This window comes from Pseudorca crassidens, chromosome 14 (genome assembly GCF_039906515.1).
Source record: "Pseudorca crassidens isolate mPseCra1 chromosome 14, mPseCra1.hap1, whole genome shotgun sequence".
Taxonomy (NCBI): Eukaryota; Metazoa; Chordata; class Mammalia; order Artiodactyla; family Delphinidae; genus Pseudorca; species Pseudorca crassidens.
Genome location: NC_090309.1, coordinates 54149162 through 54164787, shown reverse-complemented (window position 1 = coordinate 54164787; position 15626 = coordinate 54149162). Strand labels below are relative to the sequence as shown.

Genomic DNA, 15626 nt, shown 5'->3' with positions numbered 1-15626 from the left:
AGAATTCTGGGTAGGCATCATTTTGAATACCCACAAAATAGTCCACATAACCTTTCCCCATTGAGGTGTAGTGTGAAGGTTATTTCTTGTTTTGCACTAGCATAAATTCTTGGAAAAAAATTTTTTTTTGATCAGAAAATCTTTTCTTATGTTTTAGATTAGTTCAGTAAAATGGCTTCCCAGAACTAGAATTAGTAGATTAAAGGTTACGAACATGCTTAAAGTTTTTGGTAATTTGTAAACCGATGTTCCAAAGACTTGGTTGATTGACACTTGTAACTATGGAATTTAAGCTCAGGAATAAAGCCTTTGTGTTTCCACTACCAAAGAACAAGAGAGTATTGGCAATATGCAGAGACCTTCTATTCATTTCAAAAATGTTTGCCCTTGGAGCATTTTTATAATAGCTGCTTTGAAGTCTGTCAGATACTTCCAACAACTGTGTCATCTCAATTGTTGATGTCTCTTTATTGTACCGTGCAAGTTGAGATTTTCCTGCTTCTTCATATGCCAAATAATTTTGGATTGCATACTGAAGTATTATGAGACCCTGGGTCTTGCTTAAATTCAGTAGTGAATGTTCATTTTTGCGTTTTAGCAGGCAGTGGACCCTGTTGGTTTAGGCTGCAGGTTGCAGCTAGCTTTCTGTGGGTTGTGATTTCAATATCAATTTGGTTTTCAGAGCCTGTAGTGCTTTGCTATTTGGATCTGTCCTGTGTGTACACTGCCCATTGGCCAGTTTGAGATAGGTGACTATTTTTTTCTTTGTTCAATTCGCAAAAGTTTTTGGTTTGCTATTTAGGATAAAGTCGATGCCATGTTCAGCTCTGGAGTGAGCCCAGGCGTTCATAAGCAACCTTATGGAGTCGTTTTTCTGAGTTCCTCCCACTCAGCTATTTCCCCTATACTTTCTACTTCCCTGGGAACTCCCCTTTTTAGTCCTCCAGCCAGAAAGCTTTGTCTAAGGTGCTCACTTCCTGTGATTGTGCCCACATGCAGGGACCAGGGGTAGGAGCACAGAGAGGGGGAAAAAAAGGTTAGGAGAGGGTTTTGCCCCACCCTCTTGAAACCACAGCTTCTGGGATTAGAGAGGATTTCCCTCCCTCAAACCTTTAGGTACCTGTGGGCCCCCTGTTGTTACTGCCTCCCTTTTCCTGCCGAAGCCTGAACTAAAGCACTTCACGTGAAACACTGTCTACATTGCTGCCCACTTCCAGGTTTCCGCCAGTTGATGTGGCAGGATACAAGAGGAAGAAAGTAAACCCACCCTTGGTTCCATGGCCCTTTGAATTCTGATCTTCTTCCCCAATCTACCTGTTACCATTTACTTTTTTTTTTTTGCGGTACGCGGGCCTCTCATTGTTGTGGCCTCTCTCGTTGCGGAGCACAGGCTCTGGACGCGCAGGCTTAGCAGCCGTGGCTCACGGGCCCAGCCGCTCCGCGGCACGTGGGATCCGCCCGGACCAGGGCATGAACCCGTGTCCCCTGCATCGGCAGGCGGACTCCCAACCACTGCGTCACCAGGGAAGCCCTACCATTTACTTTTTACAGTCTTTAAATAACTGCTCCGTACATTTTGTTTAGATTTGATAGCTGTATTCAGTCGGAGGGACAGGGTGGAGTGTTTTTACTTTATCTTAGCTGGCACTAGAAAGAACCCTGTATTGTGTACTTTTAAGAAGGGCATTATTTATTCAACCAACATATGTCCTTATCATATGAGTCCTCACCATGTGCTGGACACTTTAAATATATTATTTGTTTAATTCTCTGACAACTGTTCCCCTTTTAGACATGAGGAAATTGAGGAGTAAACTCTTAAACTAGGTGCAGAGGCACAGATAGTGACAGGCTGGGATTTGAACACAGGACCCAAGGTGTGTTCCCAGGACCAGCATCATCAGACCCACATGAGAACTTGCTAGAAATGCAAAATCTCTAACCCCGCCTCAGATCTACTAAATCAGAATTCTGGGAATGGGGCCCAGTAATTTGTTTTGATGAGCCTCTGTTAATCTGATATATGCTAAATTTGAGCACCACTTCTCTATGCTGTAGGACTTAACAATACTGTTTTAGTTTCTTAGCAGAACTTTAATATAAGAAACAGAAGTAGCTTTTCGCCCTTGTTTGAGACATATGGTAGTACGTTGAGTGAGAACTAATTTTCTTACTCATGTCACTAACATATAGCTTTAAAATCACACTTTTCTATATTATTCAAGCTTATGGTAGTTAAAATATAAATACTATGAATTTTAAAAATGTAAATGTGTGTGTATGCAAAGAAATCAATTTAGATGTGGTTTTTGACCAATAAATCACTTAGCCTCTGGTAATTACTATGTTATATAATGCTCTGTATTTTAAATTTTAGGATATTATTACTGATTTCCCTCAATTTCAGGGTAGCTTTTGATACAGGTTTAGAATAATATTGGGTTGGAAAAAATGGCCCATATTTGCAGGATAGGTCCTATTTTGTGTAATTTTATTTTTTTCACAAAAGATTAAATGTATCGTTATAACTAAATTTAATTTGCATATTCTTGTAAGACATTTTATTTTTTTTATTGAAGTATAGTTGATTTAAAATGTTGTGTTAGTTTCTGATATACAGAAAAGTGATTCAGGTATACATAGCTATATATATTCTTTTTCACATTCTTTTCTATTATGGTTTATTACAAGATATTGAATATAGTTTCCTGTGCTCTACAGTAGGACCTTGTTGTTTACCTATTTTATATATAGTAGTTTGTATTTGCTAATCGCGAACTCCTAATTTATCCCTCCCCACCTCCTTTCCCCTTTGGTAACCATAAGTTTGTTTTCTATGTATGTAAGTCCGTTTCTGTTTTATAAATAAGTTCATTTGTATCATATTTTAGATTCCACATGTAAGTGATATCATACGGTATTTGTCTTTGTCTGATTTCACTTAGTATGATAATCTCTAGGTCCATCCATGTTGCTGCAAATGGCATTATTTCATTCTTTTTTATGGCTAATTAGTATTCCATTGTGTGTGTGTGCGTGTGTGTGTGTGTGTGTGTGTGTGTGTGTGTGTGTGTATGCTACATCTTCTTTATCCATTTATCTGTTGATGGACATTTAGGTGGCTTCCATGTCTTGGCTATTGTGAATAAGTGCTGCTGTGAACATAGGGATGCATATATCTTTTTGAATTGTAGTTTTCTCTGGATATATGCCCCAGGAGTGGAATTGCTGGATCATATGGCAACTCTATTTTTATGTTTTTAGGGAACCTCCATACTGTTTTCCATAGTGGCTGCACCAATTTACATTCCCACCAACAGTGTAGGAGGGTTCCTTTTTCTCCACACCCTCTCCAGCATTTATTTGTAGACTTTTTAATCATGGCCATTCTGACCGGTGTGAGGTGATATCTCATTGTAGTTTTGATTTGCATTTCTCTAATAATTAGCAATGTTGAGCATCTTTTCATGTGCCTTTTGGCTATCTGCATGATAAGACATTTTAAATAAATTTACGAATCAGGAAAAAAAGTCTGTTAGAGCACATCTTCAGAATCTGTTTTTTTTTTTAATTAGCTTACAATCCACATATACTTTGAGGTATGTAGATTAGTAGATTAGATTAGTAGGCATATGTAGATTAGTTATGGAGCATTTTCTTCTGTGATAATCTCTCCTCTTACTAATAGAGTAGCTGGCGGTTGGGGCAGAGAAGATATTCTTTATTGTAGAAATAGGTTGGTTTTTTTGTTTGTTTGTTTGTTTTTGCAGTACGCGGGCCTCTCCCTGCTGTGGCCTCTCCCGTTGCGGAGCACAGGCTCCGGACGCGCAGGCTCAGTGGCCATGGCTGACGGGCCCAGCCGCTCCGCGGCATGTGCGATCTTCCCGGACCGGGGCACGAACCCGTGTCCCCTGCATCGGCAGGCGGAGGACTCTCAACCACTGCACCACCAGGGAAGCCCAAATACCAAGTTCTTACCATAGACTAGATGCTGTTCCGTTATTACTTAGTATGATAACCACTTGTGAAAAGAAACCATGGATGTAAGCATATAATAAAAATGTGTTATAATCAGATGGCCGTAGTTATACTGTAGTTCATGGACCTCGTTTGCCTTAAAAGGCAGATTCTAATCTTTACCTAATCTAGAAATTACCAAATTATATATGTGTGCTTCCTCTTTTCTGTATTGTCCATATTCCTCTCCCATAACTCTCAGGACTCGTAATCTTTTCTCTGTGCCAGGTATTTCTTCCAGTCCTCGTCATTTACAGAAATAATAGTGTGCCTTTCTCTAATAGAAATAAGGCTTTCTTTTTCTTCCTGACCCTGTCCTCACCATCCCATAATCCGTATTGCTTTGTTTTCTGACTGAGCCATTTGGCTCTTCTAGAATATGAAAGAATCACCAGTGAAGTCATAGTCATTTAATACAACCAAGTACAGGAATAAATCACCCTTTTGAATCATGGCATGTAAGACCCTTTAGAGTCTTTCTTCCTGGCTTTTCAGGTTGCTTTTTCTTTTACTTCACTCCACCTATCCTGTACTTCAGCCATCTAAACCACTCCTCACCTTTGGAAAGCCAGATCCTGTCCTCTCTGTCTGCCTGAAACACCTTTCTCTACTCTACTCAGCAGGCAACTAATTCATTCTTTAAAACCTAGCTCAAAATCACCTTTTCTGTGAAACCTTCCCCGACCCTCTGCATTAGTTATGATTAGGTACAGTGACAAGTAACAGAACCTCCAAAATAACAATGGCCTAAAAACAAGAGAGAATTTATATCTCTCCTATAACAGTGGACTTTGCAGTGTGGGGCTGAAATGACAGCTCTGCTTCATGATGTCATTAGGGAAGTAATGTCTACCTCATGGCTTCAGGATCTCTCACATTTAACCCTTGTCCTCACCATCCAAAATGGAGCTATCTGTCTTATGCTCTATGATGTACAAGGGAACAAAAAAGGGACTAAGGGCATTTGAGAGCTATCTCTTAACATTTCCCTAAAGCTCCCAAATTATGTATCTGCTTGCATCTCATTGGCCTCAAGGAAGGCCTGGAAATAGTCTTTATTCTTGGTGGCTGTGTACCAGCTAATCGTATTATTATGGAAGAAGAACAGGTATGGAGTACAGCTAGTAGTGTGCCACACTTCCCCAGCTAGAGGTAGTTTCTTTGTGCTTTGTGTTCCCGACAGCACTCTAATTAATTAGTATTTAAGTTGTATTAGAATTCATTTGTCTTCTTCACCAGATTGTGGACTTCTAAAGGCATTCAGGAAAATTATAGCAAAAGTATCAGAGACAAAAGCAGGGAGTGATGTTTAAATACCCATGTGAACAAGGGAATTGCTTATATAGAGCTGATTTCTTAGACTTACATTTTTTTTTCTATTTTCTCCATTTTGTAGAGGGAAGTGGACACTGACAATAGTAGAGGGCATGGCTTCTCCTGTTCAATAATGCCTCAAAATTGATCACACAGAGAGAACACAGTTATTTAAAAGGTGATATATTCTCTGTATTATACTGTTTTTTTTTAAATTGTGGTAAAATATACATAAAAGTTACCATTGTAACCATTTTTTTTATTTTTTATTTTTATTTATTTATTTATTTGCAGTACGCGGGCCTCTCACTGTTGTGGCCTCTCCCGTTGCGGAGCACAGGCTCCGGATGCGCAGGCCCAGCGGCCATGGCTCACGGGCCCAGCCGCTCCGTGGCATGTGGGATCTTCCCAGACCGGGGCACAAACCTGTGTCCCCTGCATTGGCAGGCGGACTCTCAACCACTGCGCCACCAAGGAAGCCTCATTGTAACCATTTTTAAGTGTACTGTTCTGTGGCATTAAGTTCATTCACACTGTTGTGCAACCATCACCACAATCCATCACCAGAACTTTTCTATCTTCCCTGAGATTCAGAATCCATTAAACACTAACTCCCTGTTACCCCCTTCCCCAAGCCCCTGGCAACCACCATTCTACTTTGTCTATGAATTTGACGACTCTAGAAATTTTATATAAGAGGAATCTGTATTTGTTCTTTTGTGACTGGCTTATTTCACTTAGAAGGTCTTCAAGGTTCATCGTGTTGTAGCATGTGTCAGAATTTCTTTCCTTTTTAAGGCTAAATATATTGTTATATATATATGTACCACATTTTATTTGTCCTTTCATCTATCAGTGGACAATTGGATTGCTGTGTTACACTGCTGTTTTTGGTAAGATTTTTGTTTTCTAAAGATATTCTCCACACAAATAATGTCTTATTATAAGTTCACCACAACTACCCCCAGACACAAACCACATAATAACATATCTTTTTAAAAGGAAATTTAACAAAAATGCGAAGAAGATAAAAACAATCATCTATATTAGAAATTTATTTTTATAGGAAGTAATGCCCCCTCCCAATCACAGTTTCTGAAGTATAAACTAAAAAATAAAATTAAGTTATGAAAAACATTATCCTGGTGTCAAATCTGGAAAAAGGTACAAGAGTGGAATTAGAAGAAATATAGTAGTTTTTCACAAGAAAATATTAAATTTTGTTATATTTAAGAGTCTCTTGATGATATGATAGAGACACAAAGGAGAGTGCAACCTATGAATCCCTATTCTTTTGAAATATGGAAATTTTACCAGTGGACAGTGAGAAAGAAATGGCTATAGCTGTAGCCTGCTGGATTTGCTTTTATGATATTTCTCCAGCATTGAAGAGAAAAGGGTTATAAATGGTGGAGTAAGGAAAAGTAGCTCCATTTCTCTCACCTCACCTCCTTTGTCATCAGATGGGAGTTAGTTTAGTGACAATAATTATTGGATGTTTGATTGCCGGTAATGTGACTGATGCCTAGAAAATTCTGGGGTTTGGCCTCTATCCCACTGTATACATAGTCCAAATTGGTAGTTAAATTCTTACTAAAATTCTGAGTAAGCTTTCAAATAGTTACTTAAATAAAATGCATGTCCAGTGGTTTAAACTGGATCTCACAGATACTTTCCCATTGCAGCTGATTGTTTGGTCAGCTTGGCAAAATGGTGAGTCATACTTCTCTAGCCAGCCACAGACCAGCTGTTGATTTACTCAGTTACTTGAGCCAAGACCGAAGCACCAGAATAGAATAGAGCACCTTGGCTCTGATACCGATTTATCTTTTTCCTAAAAGTCTGGATGTAAATTTCCATCCTTCCCCTAGGTGTTTTGAGTTACAAGAAGCAGTCTAAGAGTTCTTTGTCTTTTAAATCTTTTAGTACTGTTGTAGCAATAAAATTGACATGCCTGAAAGGATCTGAGAAGAACAGAACACATTGTGGTGTTAGCTGTAAACTCTTTTAGGGAAATTAGAACTTGATGTAGACATTAAAAATAGAATTGAATGGTGGAGGACAAAGTAGTGGAGGTGTTTTAGAGCAAGAATTAAGTTTGGATATAAAATGAGGCCTAATTATGGATGGCAGTGAGTGAAGGTCAGCCACGAGAAGCTGTGTGTGACTGTTGAATGTTCCTGAAAGGAAATGAGTCTGGCGGTGTTAGGAGTTAGGAAGAGCGGAGAGACTAAGGTGTTGCAGAAATCCAGGAAAGTGGCAATAGAAATCTGGACAAGGTTATTGGCAGTGAAAGTGCAGAAAAAAAGGTAAATTTGAGAGCCATTCTGGGAAAAGAAACTATAATTGTGTCACATGGAAGAAGAGTAAAATAAAAAAATTTCTAAGAAATTCCGTGGTGTACTGATATCCCATTTTGGGGAGAACTCTTGAATTAACTTTAGATATGGTGAATTTGAGGTGCGATGGGGAATAGCCAAAATAAGACAGATTTTTTAGGCTATTAGTGGACTGAAAAGCGGGTGGAATGTGTGGACTAGACTTGTGCTTCTGGTACAAATCTAGCTGTACTCAAGGAGGTAAGAATTGGTCCTAGAAAATACCTGATTATAACAGTAAAGGCAAGAACATATGTTCTCATAGCTTCTGCATACCTGAAAAGCTCTTAAATAAGTTTTTTTTCCGCCCCCCATTACCTTTATTTCAACTGAAGGGATTAGGTTAGTTAAATAGGTGTAATTCGTAAATTACATCCAGGACACTGAAGTTCTTCTCCCATACTATTGAATAAGAGAGTAGAATCTAGATTGCCTTACATAGAAAGATGCAGAACAGGGGCAAAAGAATTTAGATTCTTTCATAAAGAACAACATCTTAGAATAAATAGATATTGTGGCAGAATAATGGCATACCAAGGAGCATTATGTTCTTAAATATTATAAGTTAAGTTATTGAGTTAACTGTATTTAACTTGCAGTGTAATTTGTAACATTTGAGTAATCTAGTGTGCAATTGAACGTTTTGTGTTTTTCTTTAGTGGAGCCTTTAGTTGGAGCTGCTGTGCCAAGTGTTTCTTTATGGCTTTCTCTCTCGGAGCAGCTCTTCGTATATGTAGCAAAATATTTAGAACCCTATGGAGTAAAGTAGAAAAGAAACTTGGCAAAAGAGTATTTCTCTTATAGTTAGAAATTGTCTTAAGATACAATATGTTACAGCAATGATAAAGCTAATATATTAGAGAAATAATAGCTTAGTGTAGAGATGACTGGCATTTCGCTGAAGATACCTAAGGGGGTAGCGTTTCCCTAGTGCCCTAGTGCCTGCAACAAATACTGCTTACTGCTTTCTTCTCACTCGAACCCGCGCCCCCTGCAGTGGAATCACGGAGTCTTAACCACTGGACCGCCAGGGAGGTCCCTCTTCTCTCTTGTGTACACTTCTTTTTTTGCTCTTTATTCCTTCTTTTTATGATGAAATATAACATATATATAGCACAGTGAATAAAATAGAAAGGTACAGTTTAATGAGTAACTATAAAGCGTATTCACCACCCAGATCAAGAAACAGAACATTGCAAGTATACCAGAAGCCTGCTACGTGCCCCTTGCCAGTCAGACCCCACTTGTATGCATCCCGTCCTATCCTCCAGAAGTAACCATAGTCTCACTTCGGTGATAATCATTTCTTCCTTCTCTTTGAAGTTTATCACCAAGTATGTGTCCCTAAATGATGTAGTTTACTTTTGCCTCTTTTGTATACATATATACAGACATATGTATATATGTCAATACATAATCTTTTGTATCTGACTTATTTTTGTGCCATTTATCCATGTGGTATGTGTGTATAACATTTTCATTTCTCTGATTATTTGCATACTGTTCCACTGTATGAATATGCCATAATATGTGTATTCTGTTCCGTTTCCTAATATTGAAAAACTCAGCCTGTGACCATTCTTGTATATTTTTCTTGGGGCACATGGGCACCAGTATTTCAGGAGTTTATACTTAGGAGTGGAATTGCTGGATCATAGGGAATTCACATCTTCCAATTCACTGGATAGTACCAAAGTGTTTTCTAAAGTGGTTATTTATACTCACCCAAGCAGGACATGAGCATTCCTGTTGTTCTCCATTCTTGCCATCAGTTGGTATTGACACACTCAAGTGTTTTGGGCAGGAAAACTGTGTCTCTTATGGTTTTATTAAGGAGGATGAGCCCCTTTTCATATTTGAATTTCTTCTTGTGAAGTGCCTGTTAAAAAGGTCTTTTATCCCCTTTTCTATTTGGTTATCAGTTTTTTCCTACTGATTTTTAGAAGTTCTTTATATTTTCTGGATATTAGTATTTTAGTCTCTAAACAATTTTGTGTATTGAGAATTTTGTTTCCTTCCCTGTGTTTTTGATGATTAGAGAAGCCTTTAATTTTAATGTCATATGACTTATTCTTTTCCTTACAGATTATACTTCTTTTTTCCTGTGAAAATTTGCAGATATTTTCTTAGATTTGTCCTAAGTACTTCATATCATTGATGCTATTGCAAATGGTATGTAATTTTACATTTTGTTTTGTTTGTTGCTGACAGGTAGGACCACAATAGATATTTTATATACTGATTTGTATCTACCAACGCTTCCACATTCTTGTTAATTCTAACAATTTTTTAGATAATTTTGAATCTTTTAAAATACACAATTATTTCATCTGAGAATAATGATAACTGTTTTTTTCAGACCTGTAGAGATGAATTTAAACAATGCCTTTTATTCCTTAACTTGCCTTATTCTGCTGATTAGGACCTCTATCACAATGTAGAATAGGAAGGATGATAATAGGTATCCTTTTCTTCTTCCAATCTCAGCATTTCTTCAAGGATAAGGTTAGCTGTCGTTTTTTGGAAATGCTCTTTACTTAAGTTAGGTAAGGTTACTTTTCAGTCTTAGTTTACTAAAAATTTTCATCAGAAATATATGTTGAATTTTATGAAATACTTTTTATTTTATTTTTTATTTCTTTTTTTTATGAAATACTTTTTCTACATCTAATGAGATTATCATGTATTTGTTGTTCTCAAACTATCAGTGTAATAAATTACATTAATTTTCTAATGTTAATTCAACCTTTCATTCCTAGGCTGTATCTAACTTGATCATTTTTATATACTATTGGATTCAGCTCGCTAATATTTTGTTTTAAAAAACTTGTATTTATATTCATGACTGAGATTAGCCTGTATTCTTTCTTCTCATAGTGTCCTTGTTAGGCTTTGCTATCAGGTATATTAGCCTAATAAAATAAGTTGGGGAATGTTTCCCTGTTCTGATCTCTGAAAGAGCTTGTGTAAGATTGGAATTTTTTTTTTTTCCTTAAATAATGATAGAATTCACCAATGAAGTTATCTAGGCCTTGGGATTTTCTTTTTGGAAAGAATTTGACTACAGATACTTTAATGTTATTATATTTTATTTCCTGTGGACTCTTGTTCTCACTTACGATGTCTTCTGTATGCTTATATTTGACTGTGTCTAATGCTTTTTGTTTTTAAAATTACTTGTGGGTATTCTTTGAGGCCTAGAATGAAGTTGTCTTCCTTCAGAGAGGGTTTATATTTCCTTCTGCTAAGATGTGTGTAGGTATCATTAGCCCAGAAACATTTTAAAAGAATTTCACAGTTTGAAGTTCCCTGGATTAGGAGTCCATGCAGACACAGACTGCAAACCCCTGCCCAGGCTGCTCAAACTTCTTAGGGACCTACATCCTGGATGTTCTATCCACCATTCTCTTTTTCTCCTGCTTCTCTCTGAGCTAAAGCAATCTTCCCTGCAATCTCCTGAGGGTGGGATTAGGCTTTAGATTCAGTTGTAGTTTATCTTTACCTGAGGTTATAGCCTTTTAGGATCCCAGTTTAATGTGGGGAAGAGTTCCCTTGCACTCTCTACCTTTTGAAGAATCTGTGTTTGAGAAATTTGTTGCCCTCATCCTGTGAGGCCAGTGAAACCAAAGACCTAATTTACCGAGCTCTATCTACAATTGCCCTCAGGACCAGAGTATCTTCAGGGAGTCCTATTACCTCTCTAGGTTCTAGTTGCTCCTAGTTTGTCTGGCAGTTTCCCACCATCTTGTCAGCTTTTTATTTTAAGGTGTTTTTGGTTTTTTTGTATCTAAGGACTTTTAATTGTTTTCAGTAGTTGGGTTGATCTAAAAAATCCTAGTCTGTCATTACTAGAAATTGTAGTTCCTCTTAATTTTTTTCCCCCACTTAGTCTTCTATTTCTTTTGTTGACTTCAGCCTCCATGTTAATGCCTTAGTTTCACAAACATTCATATATTGAGTATCTAATATGTATCAAGCATGACACAAAACAAAGTCCTTGCTTTCTTGAAGTTAACACTGTAGTGGATTCTGGATTGTGGGGAAAGTTGCAGCACCATTGGACAGCATTTTCCACACTGATTCACAGAGCATTGGTGACCTGTGAAATCCTAGTAAGGTTGCCATTGTCAAGTAAATTTGAGAAATAATGCCCAGGAGGAGGATATCCTCTCTTAGAGAGCTAAGGCACTAACGTATTTGAACTGAAACCGTTATTTGTAGAATACCTCTTAATATCTCATTAGCATACTAGAATTCCAGGGAACATGATTTATGAAATGTTGGAGTAGGACTAATGTATTAAACATCTCTATATTATTTACATGTTGTCACAGAGCAATTTCAACTTCTGCTTTCCCATAGTCATGTCTAAGGGGAACATCTGCTGAGGCAGTAAACCAAGGCAGCTGTGCTCTGCATTCTGAACGACTTTCCTTACTTGGCCGTGGGTAGTTAGACTAGCATGGGTACCCAAATCAAAGATGCCAGACATAGGTCAGTCACTGGCCAACCAGAGAAAGTGCAGAAAGTGCTGAATTAAGTTCTCACAGATCTCATTGGTTGGTTAAAGAAATAGAGCTCCTGCTTTCAACTTTATGTCTAGATGTACTCCGGACTGACAAGTAAGGGAGAGTGGTGGTTTCTGTAAGGATACATGTGATGATGCGGGTCACAAAACTCACAAAAAGAAACATATTTGGCAGTTAAGCAGTGGAAGAAGCAGAATTTGAAAAGTCAAGAGAAAGAGATAGAAGGGACCTATGATGGACCAAGAATTAGCCAAAGGTATGGCAGGGTGGCAACTATGAGATAGAAAAAGAATCAAGCGGAGAAGCAGAGACCAGCTTGTGTATGAATTCTTGTTTCCCTTATCATCAAATTCATACTTACAATCAGTTCTCCTCCCCCACCACACACAGCTACATCTGCCAACCTGAGTGTCAGTACCCTGCCACCAGAAGAGACTGATACATAAGGAAAGAGTTGGATTCATAAGACTGATGTATGAGTTGAATTCATATCAGTGTTGCTTTTTTGATTAACATTTTTATAACAATGGAATACCCACCATTCCTACCCCTGCTTTTTTCTTCTCTTTTTATTACATTTTGGAAACTCATCTTCTAAGCTCAGCTGTGCTAGCAGTGTTAATGTTGTATTGCGTCACATAATCTATTTCTGTTGGTTATCCTATAAATCAGGGGTCCCCAACCCCCGGTCCACGGACCAACACCGGTCCACGGACCAACACCGGTCCACGGCCCAATACCGGTCCGCAGCCCAATACCGGTCCGCGGCTTGTTAGGAACCAGGCCGCACAGCAGGAGGTGAGCGGCGGTGGGCGGGGGGGAGCGAGCCAAGCTTCATCTGCTGCTCCCCATCGCTCGCATTACCGCCTGAACCACCACCCCCCAACCCCCTCCGTGGAAAAATTGTCTTCACGAAACCAGTCCCTGGTGCCAGAAAGGTTGGGGACCGCTGCTATAAATAGTATCTCCATATACAAAAGAATGCACATTACTTACTCTTGGTACTCTTTGGCAAAGAATATTTCCTACTTCCCAATCCAATGTTATTTGCTACTGATCCCCAATACTGTTTGAGAATCACGTTGGCTTTAGTGGAGATCTCCATATTTGTTATTCCTTTCTCCACTGATTGTGTTCATCTGCCCCTCTAACCCCCATTTCTTTGTGTCTTTTTCCTCCACACTCTTCCCCCACCTTTTCTTTAAAAGTTTTCTTAATACTTCATTATTTATTTCTTCTGCATTTTACACATAATTTGGGGTTTATAATATGAAATTAGATTGGTCTTTTTGAGGATCTACTTCCTTTTTATTTATTATTATTAGGTATTTTTTTTTGCAGTACGCGGGCCTCTCACTGTTGTGGCCTCTCCCATTGCGGAGCACAGGCTCCGGATGCGCAGGCTCAGCGGCCATGGCTCACGGGCCCAGCCGCTCCACGGCATGTGGGATCTTCCCGGACCGGGGCACGAACCCGTGTCCCCTGCATCGGCAGGCGGACTCTCAACCACTGCGCCACCAGGGAAGACCCTACTTCCTTTTTAAATAACATTTTTCCAGCCAGGAAATTCGTACATTTGAATGTAATGTCTTGGAAAGTACAGAAAAGAAAAAAGAAAAAATGAAATTACAATAATCAAAAACCACCCAAAATAACCACAGTAGTATTTCCTATCCATAAACTTTTTATTAAAATATGTTTATATGTATATGTTGAGGTCAATTTATATACTGTTTTATAACCATATTTATTTTATATCATGAATATTTCCAGAACATTAAATGCTCTAGAAACATGGTTTTAATGTCTATTATTCCAGTAAATGAAAGCACTACAATTTATTTAACCAATCCTCTATTAACTGAACAATACAGTTATTGCCAATTTTTTTGCTAATATTATGCCATGGTGAATATCTCTTGCATATAAACCTTTGTGTCTTTATCTGATTATTTTCTTGGAGTACACTTCTATTGTGAAACCTTGAGTCAAAAGGTATATACATCTTTTCAAAGTTTTGATACATAATACTATATAAAATTTCTTTCTTGAAATGCCATGTGGATTTATATCCTCACATCAACGTGTAAAAATACTAGCTTCACAATACCATGCTTAGGTACTACCATTAAGATGTAAAAGAGGGCTTCCCTGGTGGCACAGTGGTTGAGAGTCCGCCTGCCGATGCAGGGGACACGGGTTCGTGCCCCGGTCCGGGAAGATCCCACATGCCGCGGAGCGGCTGGGCCCATGCGCCATGGCCGCTGAGCCTGCGCGTCCGGAGCCTGTGCTCCGCAATGGGAGAGGCCACAACAGTGAGAGGCCCAGGTACCGCAGGAAAAAAAAAAAACAAAAAGTAAAAGAAATAAAAACAAACTTTGCCAAGTTGATAAGGGAAAAATCTTTTTTTTTTTTTTAACATCTTTATTGGGGTATAATTGCTTTACAATGGTGTGTTAGTTTCTGCTTTATAACAAAGTGAATCAGTTATACATATACATATGTTCTCATATCTCTTCCCTCTTGCGTCTCCCTCCCTCCCACCCTCCCTATCCCACCCCTCCAGGCTGTCACAAAGCACCGAGCCAATATCCCTGTGCCATGCGGCTGCTTCCCACTAGCTATCTACCTTACTACGTTTGTTAGTGTGTATATGTCCATGACTCTCTCTCTTGCCCTGTCGCAGCTCACCCTTCCCCCTTCCCATAACCTCAAGTCCGTTCTCTAGGATGTCTGCGTCTTTATTCCTGCCTTAACCCTAGGTTCTTCATGACATTTTTTTTTTCTTAAATTCCATATATATGTGTTAGCATACGGTATTTGTCTTTTTCTTTCTGACTTACTTCACTCTGTATGACAGACTCTAGGTCTATCCACCTCATTACAAATAGCTCAATTTCGTTTCTTTTTATGGCTGAGTAATATTCCATTGTATATATGTGCCACATCTTCTTTATCCATTCATCCGATGATGGACACTTAGGTTGTTTCCATCTCCGGGCTATTGTAAATAGAGCTGCAATGAACATTTTGGTACATGACTCTTTTTGAATTTCGGTTTTCTCAGGGTATATGCCCAGTAGTGGGATTGCTGGGTCATATGGTAGTTCTATTTGTAGCTTTTTAAGGAACCTCCATACTGTTCTCCATAGTGGCTGAACCAATTCACATTCCCACCAGCAGTGCAAGAGTGTTCCCTTTTCTCCACACCCTCTCCAGCATTTATTGTTTCTAGATTTTTTGATGATGGCCATTCTGACTGGTGTGAGATGATATCTCATTGTAGTTTTGATTTGCATTTCTCTAATGATTAATGATGTTGAGCATTCTTTCATGTGTTTGTTGGCAGTCTGTATATCTTCTTTGGAGAAATGTCTATTTAGGTCTT

At 38.6% G+C, this 15626-nt stretch overlaps 1 protein-coding gene across 9 annotated transcripts in view; it reads left to right on the top strand.

Moving 5' to 3' along the window:
- The window catches only part of SOCS5 (suppressor of cytokine signaling 5), a 130821-nt gene that overhangs the window by 92635 nt on the left and 22560 nt on the right, over window positions 1-15626 (top strand). For 2 of the 9 annotated variants that reach the window (XM_067703068.1, XM_067703072.1), the window contains exon 2: window positions 5414-5509. The exons of the other annotated variants lie outside the window; for them this stretch is intronic. The gene's annotated coding sequence lies outside the window, so the exon portion shown is untranslated. The remainder of the gene's footprint in view (window positions 1-5413; window positions 5510-15626) is intronic. 9 annotated transcript variants of the gene reach the window in all.